The 19,646-nt window shown below is 43.6% G+C and overlaps 1 protein-coding gene, 1 long non-coding RNA gene and 1 other non-coding gene across 6 annotated transcripts in view; 1 reads left to right on the top strand and 2 right to left on the bottom strand.

Moving 5' to 3' along the window:
- Nucleotides 1–6,082: 6,082 nt before the first annotated feature.
- On the bottom strand, nt 6,083–6,154 carry TRNAD-GUC (transfer RNA aspartic acid (anticodon GUC)). Its single transcript has one exon. It is a non-coding gene; the product is annotated as a tRNA-Asp (tRNA).
- A 5,516-nt stretch (nt 6,155–11,670) lies between these two features.
- LOC123764477 (uncharacterized) overlaps nt 11,671–19,646 on the top strand; it is a 79,784-nt gene continuing 71,808 nt past the window's right edge. Inside the window, exons 1-2 of one of the 4 annotated variants that reach the window (XM_069314489.1) lie at nt 11,671–12,876; nt 19,436–19,530. The gene's annotated coding sequence lies outside the window, so the exon portion shown is untranslated. Of the gene's footprint in view, nt 12,877–18,365; nt 18,860–19,149; nt 19,531–19,646 lie in introns of those variants that run through there. The other 3 variants (XM_069314491.1, XM_069314490.1, XM_069314492.1) reach the window with 3 other exon arrangements.
- LOC123764481 (uncharacterized) lies at nt 15,224–17,320 on the bottom strand. Its single transcript, XR_011225061.1, has 3 exons — nt 17,168–17,320; nt 16,743–16,866; nt 15,224–15,412 (listed from the first exon to the last, which is right to left on the bottom strand). It is a non-coding gene; the product is annotated as an uncharacterized lncRNA (long non-coding RNA).

The raw sequence follows: 19,646 nt of genomic DNA, 5'->3' as shown, positions 1-19,646 counted from the left end.
GTGTTGCAATGTTGCCGCTGACGTTGTCCGGTTTATATGAGCTCCTTGCTCTTGTCTAGCTGTCATGGCCTTCCTTACGGCCTTTTTATCTGAGCGGATGTGTGTGTGTGAGAGAGAGAGAGAGAGACAGAGACAGACAGACAGACAGGCAGAGACAGACTCGCCACAAGATTTTATTATCAACCCGGAAGTTCACTCAGCGTCGAAGTGAGGAAATTTGTTTAGTGGGGGGGAGTGTGATGAGTGAGGGAGTGTGATGAGTAAGGAGGATTGTGATGAGTAAGGAGGATTGTGATGAATGAGGGGGAGTGTGTTGAACTGTAGAGGAAGATGCAGGACACAGACGAAGTTCCCGCCACAGCCGCCAGAGCGCGCCACAACTGGGTGCGTTCGCACTCAACTTTTGTAAAATAAAACAAAACATGGAGCTGTTTTGAGCTAGCTGAGGGGTTGTGGGGAGCGAGAATGTGTTTAATAAATATCAGGAATACAAAAACAGCGTTGCGATTTTGTGTAACTTTTGTGGATATGAACCTTGAGACATTTGTTGTTCGGCGGGAGGTGAGTGACGTCACTGTGTGTGGCGGGAACAAGAGTTATATATATATATACCTGCAGAGGCCGAGCTGAGGGCGGGCCTCCACACCCACGCCCGCACACCGCCCACACTCACACCCACACGCACACACTAAAATGTCTGGTTCATAACAGCGCGAAACAGTTATATAAAACATTGTTCGATTACACAAGCCGCTCGCCGTGGGAGGTACCCTTGTTCCTTGTCACGGCCTAATTAAACCAACTGTCCAGTTGGTTTAATTAGGCCGTGACAACTGGCCGAACTGGGGTTTAGTTAAACCCCAGTGATGGTTCTTAACTACCTCGCTAACCTAAGTCATGCGCAGTATCTCATTATCTCGCTCTGTGATAACTGCTGGGGTCCATGATAACTAGGGTCCATGATAACTGTTTACATTATTATCATGGACCCTTAAGGTGGAAATTTTGTTTTAGAAAGTTTTCTTTTGCAAACAGAGTGGTCGACGTTTATTGATGGTAATATCTATAAATGAATATTTTCGATCTTGCCCCGTTATCCCTCTCCGCCAGTCCCGCTACTTTCAGCCATCTGGGAGTCCCGCTACTTTCAGCCTTCTGGGAGTCCCGCTACTTTCAGCCTTCTGGGAATCCCGCTACTTTCAGCCTTCTGGGAGTCCCGCTACTTTCAGCCTTCTGGGAGTCCCGCTACTTTCAGCCTTCTGGGAGTCCCGCTACTTTCAGCCTTCTGGGAGTCCCGCTACTTTCAGCCTTCTGGGAGTCCCGCTACTTTCAGCCTTCTGGGAGTCCCGCTACTTTCAGCCTTCTGGGAGTCCCGCTACTTTCAGCCTTCTGGGAGTCCCGCTACTTTCAGCCTTCTGGGAGTCCCGCTACTTTCAACCTTTTGGCAGTCCCGCTACTTTTAGGCTCCTGTCAGCCTCCTCCGTCGCCAGTCGCCCCGCCAAGCCCGGCCAGGGGACTCGCCAAGCTAGCCAGCAGCACTTATAGCCACCGGCCAGAATTATCGCTCACGTCACCAGGTTTTTAAGGTGACTACAGGGAGGGGCTGCATGACATCACCTCCATCGCCCCCGGGCACCGCCGGTGAGGAATGTTGCCTTCCTCCCTGTCCCCCCGCTCTTACACCTCACCTGTGGACAGTGCCAAGGACCTACGACTCACCTTCTGGCAGTGCCAAGGACCTACGACTCACCTTCTGGCAGTGCCAAGGACCTAGGACTCACCTTCTGGCAGTGCCAAGGACCTACGACTCACCTTCTGGTAGTGCCAAGGACCTACGACTCACCTTCTGGCAGTGCCAAGGACCTAGGGCTCACCTTCTGGCAGTGCCAAGGACCTAGGACTCGCCTTCTGGTAGTGCCAAGGACCTACGACTCACCTTCTGGTAGTGCCAAGGACCTACGACTCACCTTCTGGCAGTGCCAAGGACCTAGGGCTCACCTTCTGGCAGTGCCAAGGACCTAGGACTCGCCTTCTGGCAGTGCCAGGGACCTTCCCAGTACCACGACCCACCTCCAAGCAGTGCTAGGGATCTTCCCAGCACCACGACTCACCTCCAAGCAGTGCCAAGGATTTCCCCAATACCAGACTCACCTGGCAGTGCCAGGGACCTTTCCACTTCCTCGCAGGCCGAGTGATTAGGCTCGGGGGCGTGTGGGTGGTAGGTGTTGTAGGTCCAAGTGCCTCGTCACACTCTTCCCTTCCCCCTCTTCGACATAGCTGGGCACGCTGCTCTCCCAGAAATAGCCCAGGGGCGCCCACAGGAAGCCACGGGGGGTGGAGAGGGAGGGGACGGGAAGGCTGCCGTGGGTAAGGGGCAGGTGAGGCTCGATGGGTAGATATAGGGCAAGCCTAGCGCGCTCTAAAAAGAGAGCTGTGTAATCAGCAATATCGCCAAGTTCTGCACCGCCAAACTCGGCGTCGACCTAAATAACATCAACAGCACTCAACAAGGTGCTACTCATCTACCAAATTAGTGCCAAAGATTGCATCGTAACGAGACAAGACAACCTCCGTACCTGTGAACTATAGGTCCTGCTCCAGCTAAAGTTCCACACTTCTCACTTTTATTACATTTTTTTTACACTTTTCACAATTACGGGCTTGACATCAAGTATAGCCATGAAACAGGGAAGGCCACTTGTCGATGCGAAAAGGATTTGGAGAGTTTTGATCAAATATAGAAAGATATACAGATTGGAAGATAGAAATAGCCTAAGCTACTCTATCCTCTTGAGATATACTTTATTTTCTCAATAAACGTACTTGAACTTGATATGTAGATATAATCTGTAGAGATAATCTACAGATGATCTAGGAAGATTATCTACAGATTATCTATTATAATCCAGGAAGATATAATCTGTGAACAGATATAGAAATGCTCAGATCTGGGGCCGGATTCAGGTGCTTAGTGGCTATCTGAAGCCCTGCAGGTAGCATTTTACTTTGTCGAGGACAACAGATTATATATATATATATATATATATATATATATATGTCGTACCTAGTAGCCAGAACTCACTTCTGAGCCTACTATGCAAGGCCCGATTTGCCTAATAAGCCAAGTTTTCATGAATTAATTGCTTTTCGACTACCTAACCTACCTAACCTAACCTAACCTAACTTTTTCGGCTTCCTAACCTAACCTAACCTATAAAGATAGGTTAGGTTAGGTTAGGTAGGGTTGGTTAGGTTCGGTCATATATCTACGTTAATTTTAACTCCAATAAAAAAAAATTGACCTCTTACATAATGAAATAGGTTGCTTTATCATTGCATAAGAAAAAAATTAGAGAAAATATATTAATTCATGAAAACTTGGCTTATTAGGCAAATTGGGCCTTGCATTGTAGGCTGAAAAGTGAGTTCTGGCTACTAGGTACGACATATATATATATATATATATATATATATATATATATATATATATATATATATATATATATATATATATATATATATATATTTTATTAAATATGACCGAAAAAGTAAGATTAATAATTCTAACACGAATTTTCTCAATCTTTCGTACATGTTTGTACACCCACACCCACGTACAGATTGGCGAAGCGACTCAACGGCCTGCTGACTCCTTATGTTCCTTGCGCCTTCAGCCTGAAGTCTCCAAAGGAATTTGTGGACTTACTGCGGGGCGCACGGGCCACAGGGATAAGAGCCTCGTTGGACGTAGAATCGCTGTTTACCAACGTACCTGTGGACGAGACAATCGGAATGATAGCCGACAGAGTGTATCGTGATCCAGCCTGTACTCCTCTTGACATGCCAGAAAGTATTCTGAGGAAACTACTCCAAGCTTGTACTAAAGAGGCACCCTTCTTGAGCCCGGATGGGCACATGTATAAGCAAGTAGATGGGGTCGCTATGGGTTCTCCCCTAGGTGTCCTGTTTGCAAACTTCTACATGGGTACCATCGAGCAAAAAGTCTTAGTCGACATGAACTTGAAACCGGCCATATACTGCAGGTATGTTGACGACATTTTTACACAGGTACCTGATGTCAGACATCTGCAGGAGCTGAAGGAGGCATTTGAGCAGAGTTCCGTGCTGCGTTTCACTTACGAGACGGAAAAGGATGGGAAGCTGCCTTTTCTAGATGTAACAGTCATGGAAAAGGGCGGAGGTTTCCACACTGCAGTCTACACAAAGGAAACAAACATAGGAATGTGCCTAAATGCCAACAGCGACTGCCCTGACAGGTACAAGAGGAGTGTTGTTAACGCATACGTCGACCGTGCTCTCAGCCACAGCTCAGAATGGAAGCAAGTCGACGAAGAACTCTGTAGGGTAAGGCAGGTTCTAGTCAATAACGGCTTCTCCAATGGTTTCATCGAAGACATCATAAGAAGGAAAGTGAAAAGCCATGCAACCTCCGAAGAGACAACTAACACAACACCTATACCCCCTATTAGACTATTTTACAGGAACTTCTTTTCCACAGCTCATAAAACAGAGGAAAGGGTCCTGAAAGATATTGTTAATAGAAACGTTATCCCTACAGACAAAAATCAGAGGATACAACTGACGATTTACTATAAAACCAGAAAAACGGCCAGCCTACTCATGAGAAACTCTCCAGACACGAAACAGAACGCTTTAAAAGAGACTAACGTCGTCTATGCCTTCAAATGCCCACTTGGGGACTGTAAGCTCCAAAAAACCCAGTATATAGGCAAGACAACAACATCTCTTTCTAGGCGTTTAACGATGCATAAACAACAGGGCTCCATTAAGGAACATATAATCTCTTCCCATAACCAAACCATCGCCAGAGAAATCCTAGTAAACAACACAGAAATCATCGATAGATACAGCGATAGCAGGCGGCTCGACGTTTGCGAGGCACTACACATCAAGAAGTCAACACCAGCAATCAACAGCCAATTATTGCACAACTATATTCTACCCACCTCAAGACTCCGCTCCAATATAGAAGCATCAAGAAATATGGACCAATAGGCTTTCTACAAACACTTCTATTCAATATCCATTGTTTCGTGTTCTGTCTTGTGTTGATACTTTTAATACCCTATTAATATCCTCTAATGCCACATCATCCTTCCCACCTTACTCAAATGTAATGCCACATCACCCTTCCCACCTCACTCAAATGTAGATATAAAATCAGGGAAACGCAAGTTCTAATCAGTTGTGTATTTGTGAAGTCTTTGAAAATGTAATAAGTTTTACGAAACGCGCCCGTGTCGCGTCAGACTAGAAATAAAAATGAATTTTGGAGAAGTGATTTTTGATTTACCTCCAACAGTGAAGCATAATGTACGAAAGATTGAGAAAATTCGTGTTAGAATTATTAATCTTACTTTTTCGGTCATATTTAATAAAATATGTCTACAGGAAAGACTGCTACCAAAATATATATATATATATATATATATATATATATATATATATATATATATATATATATATATATATATATATATATATATATATATATATATATATGCCAGCACCACATCAGCAATGCTGTCTGCCAGCTTCGCGAACATCATTGCCAATGTTGGTGCTCTCAAACAAGGATTGGTGAACATTCATCCTCCCTGATATAATTCAGGACGATGAGTACACATGTTTGTCGTGCTGGAAGCATGTCTAGGCACAAGGACTCGTGTGAGCTATACCAAATAGATGTGTTGTGTCTGGCAGGGACAAAGAGGAGGAATTGGAGTTTGTTTCAGTTAGCCTGTACAACCCCCCAAAACCTATTGATATTCTTGTTCGAGTGGAAATGATGTTCTTTAACTATGCATAAATTCCAGAACTTCTATTCTGGTGTGGGCACTCATTATACGTGTATTATGACGTTATATGAGGCTATCAACGCTGACACAACAGTCTCCATAGGCTATTATAACAACTAAACTTCTCCCCAGAACACCTGGGGATGAAGAAGAGTACCATGTTCTTCATGGTGCTGTTCTTCAAGACAGAATAAACGGAATACAATGTATAAGTAGCACCAAAAAAAAAAAAAAAAAAGATCCTCCCCGGCGGGGAATCGAACCCCGGTCTCCCGCGTGACAGGCGGGGATACTCACCACTATACTACCGAGGAATCTGACGGAGAAAGACGGTTTACGTCTAATGCACCGTCTTGCCAGTGCAAATAGTAATATTAATACATTTAATTAATAATAAAAATGTAAATTATTACTTTTAATGATAATAATTTTCACTATTACGACCCCTTTGATATTTATTCCAGCTCTGAAGTTCAATAATTGTGTTACATTTGCTCCTACATGTAATACAATTGTTATTGTTATTGGTACTTCCTCCCCTGATACTACTGGTACTTCCTCTCCTGATATATAGTGCTGGTACTTCCTCTCCGCTATATACTGCTGGTACTTCCTCTCCGCTATATACTGCTGGTACTTCCTCTCCGCTATATACTGCTGGTACTTCCTGGTACTTCCTCTCCGCTATATACTGCTGGTACTTCCTGGTACTTCCTCTCCGCTATATAGTGCTGGTACTTCCTCTCCGCTATATAGTGCTGGTACTTCCTCTCCGCTATATAGTGCTACTAGCTACTTCTCCTCCACCTGTTTCTTTAACTATTGCAATGGCTTCAGCGGCTCTGCTCTCGCCGCTTTAGTGTTGCAACAATTGGCAGCAATGCTTGCAATACTCCTGTGTAAATACGCTCCAGTGTTAGCCCAGCTGGGTGTTTGTTGTGCACCCCATACTCATCCTGTGTGTGGTAGTTTGTTGTGTACCCCATACTCATCCTGTGAGTGGTAGTTTGTTGTGCACCCTATACTCATCCTGTGTGTGGTAGTTTGTTGTGTACCCCATACTCATCCTGTGTGTGGTAGTTTGTTGTGTACCCCATACTCATCCTGTGAGTGGTAGTTTGTTGTGCACCCCATACTCATCCTGTGAGTGGTAGTTTGTTGTGAACTCATACTCATCCTGTGAGTGGTAGTTTGTTGTGAACTCATACTCATCCTGTGAGTGGTAGTTTGTTGTGAACACATACTCATCCTGTGAGTGGTAGTTTGTTGTGTACCCCATACTCATCCTGTGAGTGGTAGTTTGTTGTGTACCCCATACTCATCCTGTGAGTGGTAGTTTGTTGTGAACACATACTCATCCTGTGAGTGGTAGTTTGTTGTGAACACATACTCATCCTGTGAGTGGTAGTTTGTTGTGAACTCATACTCATCCTGTGAGTGGTAGTTTGTTGTGAACTCATACTCATCCTGTGAGTGGTAGTTTGTTGTGAACACATACTCATCCTGTGAGTGGTAGTTTGTTGTGAACACATACTCATCCTGTGAGTGGTAGTTTGTTGTGAACACATACTCATCCTGTGAGTGGTAGTTTGTTGTGAACTCATACTCATCCTGTGAGTGGTAGTTTGTTGTGAACTCATACTCATCCTGTGAGTGGTAGTTTGTTGTGAACACATACTCATCCTGTGAGTGGTAGTTTGTTGTGAACACATACTCATCCTGTGAGTGGTAGTTTGTTGTGAACACATACTCATCCTGTGAGTGGTAGTTTGTTGTGAACACATACTCATCCTGTGTGTGGTAGTTTGTTGTGAACACATACTCATCCTGTGAGGTTGCACACACACACACACAATCAACTTTTTTGTATGTGTGTGTGTACTCTCCTAGTTGTGCTTGCGAGGGTTGAGCTCTGGCTCTTTGGTCTCGCCTCTCAACTGTCAATCAACTGGTGTACAGGTTCCTGAGCCTACTGGGCTCCACGCCTACTCTGTGTGTGTGTGTGTGTGTGTGTGTGTGTGTGTGTGTGTGTGTGTGAGAGAGAGAGAGAGAGAGAGAGAGAGAGAGAGAGAGAGAGAGAGAGAGAGAGAGAGAGAGAGAGAGAGAGAGAGAGAGAGAGAGAGAGAGAGAGAGAGAGAGAGAGAGGAATGAGTAAGTCAGGTATGCAGGAGCTGGCACCGACACCCTACACCAGTGCCATCTCCACCACCTCCTCTCCAACACTGCCCCAACTCTTCATATAAATCACACTAAGATATTCAACGAAACGTTGTTGTCATCCACACTACACCTAGATGTCCTCCATGAGATTCACGCAGGCGTTCTTGAACGCCAAGATATTGATCTGTTTTTGAGAGCTGCTGTTGAGTTGAATCCGGATTGGGGGAGCTTCCCGGCTTCCCGGTAGCCTATGACGCCACAGAGACATCAATTTCTTGCATGGAAAGCGCAGATGACGTCAGCACAAGACTGTTAATCATCAGGTTATCAAAAGACAAAACATTGATTCCTCTAGTTGGGGTTGATCGACTTCCGGAGTGGAGTAATGTATTCTTGAGTGTAGCATTGTATTCTAGAGTGTAGCATTGTATTCTGGAGTGTAGCATTGTATTCTAGAGCATAGTACTGTATTCTGGAGCGTAGTACTGTAATCTGGAGTTAGGTAGTGCTGTATTCTGGAGTGTAGCACTGTATTCTGGAGTGTAGCATTGTATTCTGGAGTGTAGCATTGTATTCTGGAGTGTAGCACTGTATTCTGGAGTGTAGCACTGTATTCTAGAGCGTAGTACTGTAATCTGGAGTTAGGTAGTGCTGTATTCTGGTGTGTAGCATTGTAGGCAGGCAGGAAAGTGTCCAGAGAGGGATGATGGACAAAGCAGGCTTGATAACGTATAATTAGCGGGATATCAACGCTATTTTGCATCAGCTTTGAGTAATCATTACCACGAAGTTGTGAGGCAAGCATGGAACTAGAGAGAGCAGAACCCAGACAACGTGAGGTTGTAGGGGCCAGAAGACGCCTGCGATACAGACGGTATCTGGCAGCTTTCTCAAACCTCAAATGGCCAATACACGCCAAAAACGTTTAGGTTTCTAAACGTTTAGGTTTCTAAACGTTTAGGTTTCTAAACGTTTAAGTTTCTAACAGTTTAGGTTTCAAAACGTTTAGGTTTCTAACGGTTTAGGTTTCAAAACGTTTAGGTTTCTAACGGTTTAGGTTTCAAAATGTTTAGGTTTCTAACGGTTTAGGTTTCTAACGGTTTAGGTTTCAAAACGTTTAGGTTTCTAACGGTTTAGGTTTCAAAACGTTTAGGTTTCTAACGATTTAGGTTTCAAAACGTTTAGGTTTCTAAACGACGTTCTAATGCTGGCCAGCGACCCATACGCCGCTGATGTCACCCTGTCTATGTCTGCCTCTGGTGTGAGTGTTGAACGTGTGTCCTCTGACACCCCCCTAGTAAGATATTCCGGAGGCTGGTGTGAGTGGTAGTGTCGCCCACTCAGACACGAAGGGGGGTGGGGGGGGGACACACGAGACTCAACACCCTTGTTAACGGGGGTACAATAACAGCTCGGTGTTGTTTTCAGCTGTGTCCACACACGGTAACTCAAACACCTGCAGCTCCCGGGCTAATAGGCTCCTACACCTCGACCGTCACGTAAGGTAAACATTGGAGGGGGGTAATGGGGGCGTGCCCCCCCTCCCCACCTCGTTCACTCAGGGAAGCGAACCTGGAGCTTGATTTACGAAGCAGTTACGCAAGCACTTACGAACGTGTACATCTTTCCTCAATCTTTGACGGCTTTGGTTACATTTATTAAACAGTTTACAAGCATGAAAACTTGCCAATCACCTGTTGTTATTGTTATAAACAGCCTCCTGGTGCTTCGGAGCTCATTAACTGTTTAATAATTGTAAACAAAGCCGCCAAAGATGGAGAAAAGATGGACAGGTTCGTAAGTGCTTGCGTAACTGCTTCGTGAATCTAGCCACTGTGTATTCGAGCATCACAGCAGCGTCACACAGCTGGGACCTCCTGGGGGCTGGGACCTCCTGGGGGCTGTGACCTCCTGGGGACTGGTCAAGCATGAGACGTCAAGCCTACTGTACCGTGCACACTATAGGGATCTGACACCCATGCACAAGGCGCGGGTTTTCTTCCTATTGGGGATTGTTGTACATGCTGCTATGGCGGTGTGTCCACTCACAAGATGAGTGGCGCTGCCCAATAAACTCGCCCCTCGGGGCAAAATTGAAAATTAAAGGCTCTCCTCCACCAACTTATTCTCTGTCCCAGACTTCGATTTTCTGGAAAAATTAGAAAATGTGAAACAAAAAGCTCTGATATAACAAAGGTCTAAGGTCTCCTCCTACCCGGTCCCTTGCCTTGAGTCTTTCTTCCGTGTGGAGGGAGGGATTTCCTCCTGGTCCCCCCTTACCATGGTTCTCCTTCCTGGGGGGAGGGGGCGTTCTTAGGTCCCTCCTCGAAGATAAAGTGGAAGAGAAGCCAAGATAACGACTATCTGGAGAGAGAGAGAGAGACCGGTCTTGACGATGCATCTCTCTCCTAGAATATTCCCTTCCACCCCATCAGTAATCAGAATTCTGAACACGGTGGAGACCCATGCCATTGTGTCTGCAATCATGGCAGCCGATCTGGCAGTCGAGCTGGCAGCCAAGCTGGCAGCCTAGCTGGCAGCCAAGCTGGCAGCCAAGCTGGCAGTCAAGCTGGCAGCCTAGCTGGCTCTTGATCACTGGATTTTACATAACTCTATTCTAACAAGAACTATTATCCATCACTAAATATGTGGGAATTATTGGCCACAGCGCAAGACGCAGACACGTACAACTTTCCTATAGTTTGTTCTATCAAAAAGTTAACTTCTAAACAACTGTAAATTCTGAACAAATCTGGCAATCATTATGTAAGTGTCACGGCCGAAACCTTTAGCTTGTTAGTGGCTTTGTGAGAATGTTGATAACCAGCTCGTCCTCCTAAGGTTTCCAAACGTCAAGAAACAGTCGTACTAAAGTTCCCCCTTATCCAAACTTACAGAGAACCCAAAAAACTGAAAGCGGAAGCCGCTATCATTTTCAAATACAACCGTTCTGGCCTTAGGAGGAGTTTCCGTCAAAATGCGACGTTCTATTAGGAGGACGGGTTGCACAACATGTCCTTACTGCACCGAATATATATCACATTATCCACATTAATGATATTGCTGATGTGACGTGGCCGGTATCTGGCTTGAGACCATCAACCACTGGAGGGAAACTAAGGACGGGAGTACAATAGTTTCCTAACCACCAGCAAGTACAATTTTGTTCAAATTTAATACAGAACTTGAGTAAACTCAGTTGTATACACGGAGATAAATGGTGTACACTCTTCGGAACACCATTTAGGAAGCTGGAAGCCGCCGGCTTCCTGTCCTCGTCGAGGCCACTAGAGTTAGTGGCCCTCAGGTAAATCAGGTATAAACCCACACACGTCAACCATGTTGAATGATCACTTCATCATAATTAAAGATTTTAGAGCAGTCAGTTCTTAAAATATTAAAATAGGTTCTCCTAAATAGCAACAGTTCGATTCCTTCCCAAGTCGTACACGATAGAGAAGGTTTCTTTTCAGATTTTCTTAATTATTATTTTTTTTTTGAGATATATACAAGAGTTGTTACGTTCTTGTACAGCCACTAGTACGCGTAGCGTTTCGGGCAAGTTCTTAATCCTATGGTCCCTGGAATACGACCCCCACGAAGAATCGTTTTTACAACCAAGTACCCATTTTACTGTTGGGTTAAACAGAGGCTACAGTTAAAAAATACAAATACAAATATTTATTCAGGTAAAGTACATACATACAAGGTGAGCTAAAAAGGTTGATGGATTTATAGATAGAGCTAGTACATACAATGCCTAAAGCCACTATTACGCAAAGCGTTTTGGACAGTTAAGGATTTGTGCCCAGTAAATCCTCCCCGGCCAGGATACCGTCATGTTCATAGCAAACCTCACAATACACTACTTGTTTCTGAATCTCATATGTCGTTCGCTTCCAGTAGATGAACCACATATGAGATTCAGAAACAAGTAGTGTATTGTGAGGACTAATAATAAAGGCAGTCTCCGTGGTGTAGTGGTAAGACACTCGCCTGGCGTTCCGCGAGCGCTATGTCATGGGTTCGTATCCTGGCCGGGGAGGATTTACTGGGCGCAAATCCTTAACTGTAGCCTCTGTTTAACGCAACAGTAAAATGTGTACTTGGATGAAAAAACGATTCTTCGCGGCAGGGGATCCAGGGACCATAGGATTAAGGACTTGCCCGAAACGCTACGCGTACTAGTGGCTGTACAAGAATGTAACAACTCTTGTATATATCTCAAAAAAAAAAAATAAACAAAAGCTCCCCTCTGACTCTGTAATATCCTCATTGGTCAAACTATTATGTATTAGCGATATTAGCTACCATTAATGTATGATGACTTACTGTAAATATGTAGCTCTTGTAATAGCACTTTCTCTGTAACTAGCTGACATTGTTACTATAAGGTGTGAAGGATAGATGAAATTGTTTATGTAATAATCTAAGATGAGGTCTGATAAAGACCTTTTGTGCCCTCTGTAATGCTTTTACGCTACCGCTCACAGGATGAGTATGGGGTGCACAATAAACTAGCCGTCTTCGGCGGCAACAATCAAAAACATAGCAAACGGCACCGTCCGTTTGTATGCGCTGCGTTTCATACGCCAGCAGTATGTAAACAACAGAGCGCGTACAAGACGCCCGCCAAGCTTGGATGCTGCTATTTTATCTTTATAAGTATTAATGTCAGTAACCAAGCAATGGCTTTATATCAACCCTACAACCAAGACTTCCCCACCAACACACAACACCACAGATACGAACCCAGGACAAAGCGCTCACGGAACGCCAGGCGAGTGTCTTACCACTACACCACGGAGACTGGATTTAGATGCTTCTGTCCTACCAGGAGTTAGACAACTGTTACAGGTTGCATCTTTTGGGAAAGGTTAGTAGCTTACTATAGTTGCTTGCTATGAAAGGTTAGTCGTGTGCTTCTCGACAAGCCTATACTGTTATCCTATCATCGACAATAGGAAACCAATTATTAGAAACGATTTCTGTACATTTACTATAGTTAGCCCTTCGATACCATTTTCTTTATTCCTGATATTCATAGAAAATGATTTATAGAATATTTAACGGGGAAACATTTTTCATTTTAAAGCACAGACAAAAGCTGCGGGTAACTTTAGGCTTTCCTGTGGGGAGGCACGCCAGGCTTTTGGACATTACATGCATATACATTTGTAGGGAATTTAATTGGGAACACAATGATACCAAAACGAGCGACGTAGCACCAGAATTAAGGCGAGAAACCAGTAACGAGTATAAACATTTGACTGATTTTGGGCTCTCACGGGTAACTTTTCGGGCTTTAGGCTTTGCTGTGGGGAGTCTCGCCAGGCTTTTGGACATTGCATGCATATACATTTGCAGGGAATTTAATTGGGAACACAATGATACCAAAACGAGCGACGTAGCACCGGAATCAAGGCGAGAAAACTGAAACGAGTATAAACATTTAGGCGTCGCCCCCATGACGTCAAAGTCTGCGGCGCAGATAGTGTTTTGCATGGAGTATTTGCAGTGTTTGTGTGAGCATATGGTGTGAAGAATTAATAAGTGGCTCACCTTGAGTTTGTAGTGTTCAGAGTTTATTATTATTATTATTATTTTCTACCGCAGACGTGGCCACACATTTACAATGCTAACCATTTGAATATATACATTTTCTTCTGTCCTCCATGGACAGGGTTAGAGATCTGTTAGACATATAATTCAGTGATTTATTGAACAATCATCCACAGAAGGTGATTGTAGTGCTTGTAAAAATGCTAAGCTAACCTACATACATAAATACACAAATTTACCTCTCTCCTACATAAACAGAGGTGCAGGCGATGAGTCACAATAACGTGGCTGAAGTATGTTGACCAGACCACACACTAGAAGGTGAAGGGACGACGACGTTTCGGTCCATCCTGGACCATTCTCAAGTCGACAATCGACTTGAGAATGGTCCAGGTCTGGTCAACATAAACAGAGGTCTTCGGTGTTTATGTAGGTCTGTGGGTTTATGTGTTTGAGGTCTTACGAGGTAGAGGCAGAAACGACCCCTAGGCTTCGGAGGTATATGAGCCTCTGGAATCTGTCCAGTATAGTGTGGGATGTTCGTTCTTCTGGAGGCGCGCTGCCCCGGGGGTGGCGCAGCCAATCACCGTCGGCCATAATCTTGAGGGAGGAAATGCTCCTGTCGGCGGGCAGGAGCATTTGTGGCTTCCTCCCCCACTGTTTATTTACCTGAGTTTCCATGAGGGCCACTACCTAGTGTCCTCGACGACGACGGGAAGCCGGCGGCTTGTCAAAGGACCCCCTTATTTTATCCTGACGATTTTACCGGCCAGGATTTTGAAATTCAGCAATGATTGAGCACAAGTAAAAAGACAATTTTAATATTACCCAACTTGTGTTGGATACAAGTATTTTTTGTCTTAGTAGCTAGCAAATGATGAATGCAAATGTGAATACAAATGATAATTCTCAGTTTCTTTTCAATTAATGTTAGACTAAACAATTAAATGCGGCACAAGTCACTATACTTCCCTCTCATATATCATGTAGTCTCGGAAATCTGTTGTGTCCTGTAGTTCAATGGTCTACGTTTTCGACCCGTGATCGGGATTCACTCCACGGTTCGATTAGTGGACACGACAGATATGATTGGGCAAGTTTAATTTCACCCGATGTCTCTTGTTAACCTAGCAATAAATAGAAGCAAGAGAAAACACGCAATATACTCATTGATTCGTGTTCCGAGTAGGTAAAATTTTCTTTACCCATTGATATCCTGTCACCTCACCCAAAAACGAATATAAGCATGAAACAGAGTATGTAAAAGTGTTTTTGAAAATGTAAGAGATCTCTTGCGAAACGCTTCTAGACGTCAGACCATAAATAAAATGTGAAAATGAACTTTGGAGAGTTAATTTTTCAATTACCCTCGACAGTGAAGAAAACGTAAGAAATATTGAGAAGATTCGTGTTAGAATCTTACCCTTTTGGTCATATTCAACAACATATGTTTACAAGAAAGACTGCTACCAATATATATATATATACAGAGACACATAATCAGAGGTTACAGAGACACATAATCAGAGGTTACAGAGACACATAATCAGAGGTTACAGAGACACATAATCAGAGGTTACAGATACACATAATCAGAGGTTACAGAGACACATAATCAGAGGTTACAGAGACACATAATCAGAAGTTACAGAGACACATAATCTGTTCAGGAACTTATTATAATCTTTATTACGTGCTACGAGAACATGTTATTCATGTTCTATATTATGAAGTTCTTGGATGTAACTGACGGCGTCTTCTAGCGCTGTCTAGTGCTCACTTTATCGGATTTGACGCTATATTTAATGGTAACATCGCTGTCTTCACCGTCAGGCATTTTAGATTCATCCCTGAAAGAGAAACGATGTTTAGGCTTGTGTAAAGGAGGAAATGTATGTGTTTATCTCTCAGAATGTTTGGTAATACGTTTATTGCTTGTAATGTGTGTCTATGTATGTATTAACACGATGTACTGAACGGGGTGAGAATAGCTTGAACTACCTCATCCCTTTGTGTGTATTTTACCTCAATAAACTTATTTCAATTTTCAATTTCAATGTTTAGGCTTAAGGCGAGAACAGTTAGATTCAGCGCACGTGATGTTTATACTCACATTTATTCATACTCATTATACTCACCCATGTTTTGACGCAACAAAGAGGTAAAAGAAGACCAACAAAGAATGTTTGGTAAGATAAATTGGTATTATTGATAAAGGAGAAAAACTGAATGTTATTTAAAATTATAATTAACAATTCATTAACAATATCAATAGCCAGCCACCACAGGTTACTTAATGTAATCCTTAACACGAGGATTACCTCCAGGTCCTAGTTACCCTGGTGGAGACGCCGAGGATTAATTTGGGATTAAATTTAAATTACCTGGGATTAATTTGTCCGAGAGATTATTATTACGCATAACAGGCTAGGCTTGGAGTAGATTATTACGCACAGCAAGCTAGGCTTGGAGTAGATTATTATGCACATCAAGCTAGGCTTGGAGTAGATTATTATGCACAGCAAGCTAGTCTTGGAGTAGATTATTACGCACAGCAAGCTAGGCTTGGAGTAGATTATTACGCACAGCAAGCTAGGCTTGGAGTAGATTATTACGCACAGCAAGTTAGTCTTGGAGTAGATTATTACGCACAGCAAGCTAGGATTGGAGTAGATTATTACGCACAGCAAGCTAGGCTTGGAGTAGATTATTACGCACAGCAAGCCAGGCTTGGAGTAGATTATTACGCACAGCAAGCCAGGCTTGGAGTAGATTATTACGCACAGCAAGCCAGGCTTGGAGTAGAGGTTTAGTATCGCAGCCAAAGGATCAGGGGGCCAGATTCACGAAGCACTTACGCAAGCACTTACGAACCTGTCCATCTTTTCTCAATCCTTGGCGGCTTTGTTTACAATTATTAAACAGTTAATGAGCTCCGAAGCACCAGGAGGCTGTTTATAACAATACCAACAGTTGGTTGGCAAGTTTTCATGCTTGTTAACTGTTTAATAAGATTGAAGAAAGACGTACACGTTCGTAAGTGCTTGCGTAACTGATTCGTGAATTAGGCTCCAGACTCTGATATGCACTATTCTTTACTCAAGATGAGTAAGTGGCAGCTGTACTCACCTACCTGTGTCCTGGATGGGGTCATGGTGCCTCAGGAACCAAGATACTCACGTGTCAGTGCCCTCGATGTGTACACTGTGACTGACAGTTTGGACATTTCCAGCTTGGTCATTTTTCGTTACTTTCGCCGCCATCACCGCCGTCAGCACAGCCACCAGCGTCAGCTTCCTCAGCACTGTCAAGTGACAAGAATCATCACTTTTTCTCAGCTAGATTATTGATTACCTTTACCTTCTCATATATATTTTTTTTCGAAATATACGTATAGTAGGGAGATTATGCGTTTGTTAATGGGTTAAGATCACCGGTACTTGGACCATGGAATGGTCCCCTTGGAAGAAGACCATTCTATGGGTTGTAGGGTCTTCAAAAAAAACTTCAAACGGGCGGGTCTTGCTCGTGTCGGACCTGATGCTCAGGCTTCATCAAGGCATTTGTGCCCTGCAACTAGAATATTGAAAATTATTACATCTTACTTTTGTAGTGCGAGAGAGAGAGTGACCCTGATGTGATGAGTGCTGACACCACACTGAGACTGGACCCTTAGCCTCATACCACCTTTATATATCAGGCACAGGGAGCAACCTCACGGCTTCTTATCTGCTGGGTATATTATATCGTCCTATAAAGAGTCTATTGGTTGTTGACCAGACCACATACTAGACGGTGAAGGGACGACGACGTTTCGGTCCGTCCTGGACCATTCTCAAGTCGATTGTCTTGTTTGAATCGACAATCAACATGAAAATGGTCCAGGACGGACCGAAACGTCGTCGTCCCTTCACCTTCTAGTGCGTGGTCTGGTCAACATACTTTAGCCACGTTATTGTGACTCATCGCCTGCAGTCTACTGGTTGCTTTCATATACTTGAAGCACATTTAAACAAATGAGTTTTCATTATCCTCGTTGAATTCTTCATAATATCGCGCAGCGAGGCGCAATGGTCTGCGCAGGCATTCTACACGCGCGATGCGGAAGTCTGGGTACGTTTTCTTTCACCTTATGCTGCTGTTCACCTAGCTGTAAACAGATCTCTGGCTTTTAGGCAACTGTCATTCCATACTGGACAGTTCAAAACTGAGTTGGATAAAATGGAGAGTCCTCGGTAAAATGGGGAGACGTTTGACAAACCACGGGCTTCCTGTCCCCCCGTCGTAAGCACTCGGGATATGAATGTGATGGACAAATAAGCACTTCCCGTACTCTCAATCTTCTTTAATATTCCACAAATAATCTCGTCTTCGTTAGTTATAAAAGAGTTACCCCGTGAGATTCGTAATTTGATTTGTTTCACGACATTATGGAATCATGTGTTTAATATTTACATTTATATAGTATCCAGAACAAGATAAAAATGGGAAAATATTGTCATTAATGCTGCATCTTCAAAACTATTTAAAAAAGACAGATATTTCAGATACAGACAACTTTGATTCGAGAAAGTCAGTGATATTACTGTGCCAGTTTCTCCTGTAGTTGAGGTTCCGGTCAATAGATGTCGCTGTTAGGTTGAGAGAGAGTTGGGGTTGCGGGATACATGATTTATATATTTATAGTGAGCTTTCTTATCCTTCTTCCACAGTCTGCGGTAAATGTTTTTGTTTACAGTGAAGGCAATGAGGGCTGGCATCGTGCGGCTTGGCCGGGAGGGGCAGGGAGTTGGTGGGTCTTGGGTGGGCTCCTGGTGGGCCCTTAGCTGGGGTGGGCTCCTGGTGGACCCTCAGCCCTGGTGGGCCCTTAGCTGAGGTGAGCTCCTAGTGGGCCCTCAGCCGTGGGGGGCTCCAGGTGTGCCTTCAGCCGTGGTGGGCTCCTGGTGTGACCTCAGCCGTGATGGGCTCCTGGTGTGCCCTCAGCCGTGATGGGTTCCTGGTGGGCCCCTCAGCCGTGATGGGTTCCTGGTGGGCCCTCAGCCGTGATGGGCTCCTGGTGGGCCCTCAGCCGTGGTGGGCGGCTGGCATCTGCTCTGCCGGGGACCACCGAATAACTTTTGCGTTTAATTTGGGGGGGCCGAGTGTTTGGTTTTGCTCCCCAGTGTTGTGTGTGTGTGTGTGGGGGCCGGTGCTTGTCACCCTGAGGGACTCCTGGGGCTCAACAATAGGCATCGTTGCTGCACTTGGCATTAAAGTCACAATTGCCTTTACTGGTAACACCTTCAAGGTATCTTAAGGTTTGTGTGTTTTGTAGTATTAATGTTATCTATTACCAAATTAGTTTGTTTAGCAGATGAATTTATATATATATATATATATATATATATATATATATATATATATATATATATATATATATATATATATATATATATATATATATATATATATATATAGGGGGTACCACCTCTGGTGCAATTATAGGGACCCACAGCATAATATGTTATATATATATGTTTTTCAGTTCCGGAAACCTTTTAGTTGAATGGCCTTGCATCTTATCCAGTGTTTTATGCATCTTGATATATAGACACCTTACACCCGTTACATAGTCTAATTTTGATCTCAAAGGTTGTAAATAATTAAGTTAAAATTTCACCATCCAAATAATTAAAATCTTGGAGTTAGCATTGCTTAGGCTCCTCCCAAAAATGCTCTCTGTGGTCCTCGTGTGAGTTTTCTATAATGAATCACACTTATATATCTTTCTTTATCTGAGTTTAAAGATTTTTCACGTAATTTAAGATTGTGATCTATTTTTTCCTATTCAACATTCCATACCGTTTGATATTTACATGTTCTCTTTTTCTTAGGCTCCACAGTTGGTCAGCTCTTCTAGTCAGCACTTCAGGTCAGCACTTCAGGTCAGCACTGCTGGTCAGCACTTCTGGTCAGCACTTCTCTGCAGGTGAGTTATTTAGCCAGTGATTTTGTTAACAATGATATCATGCGTACGAGTTTCTTATATATTCTGCGTTTAATGTAATGACATGGAAATCTATTCCGTTCAACATTTTGTCATTA

This window comes from Procambarus clarkii, chromosome 79 (genome assembly GCF_040958095.1).
Source record: "Procambarus clarkii isolate CNS0578487 chromosome 79, FALCON_Pclarkii_2.0, whole genome shotgun sequence".
Taxonomy (NCBI): domain Eukaryota; kingdom Metazoa; phylum Arthropoda; class Malacostraca; order Decapoda; family Cambaridae; genus Procambarus; species Procambarus clarkii.
The sequence above is the reverse complement of the archived record's forward strand: the minus strand, read 5'-3'. Positions and strand labels throughout refer to the sequence as shown.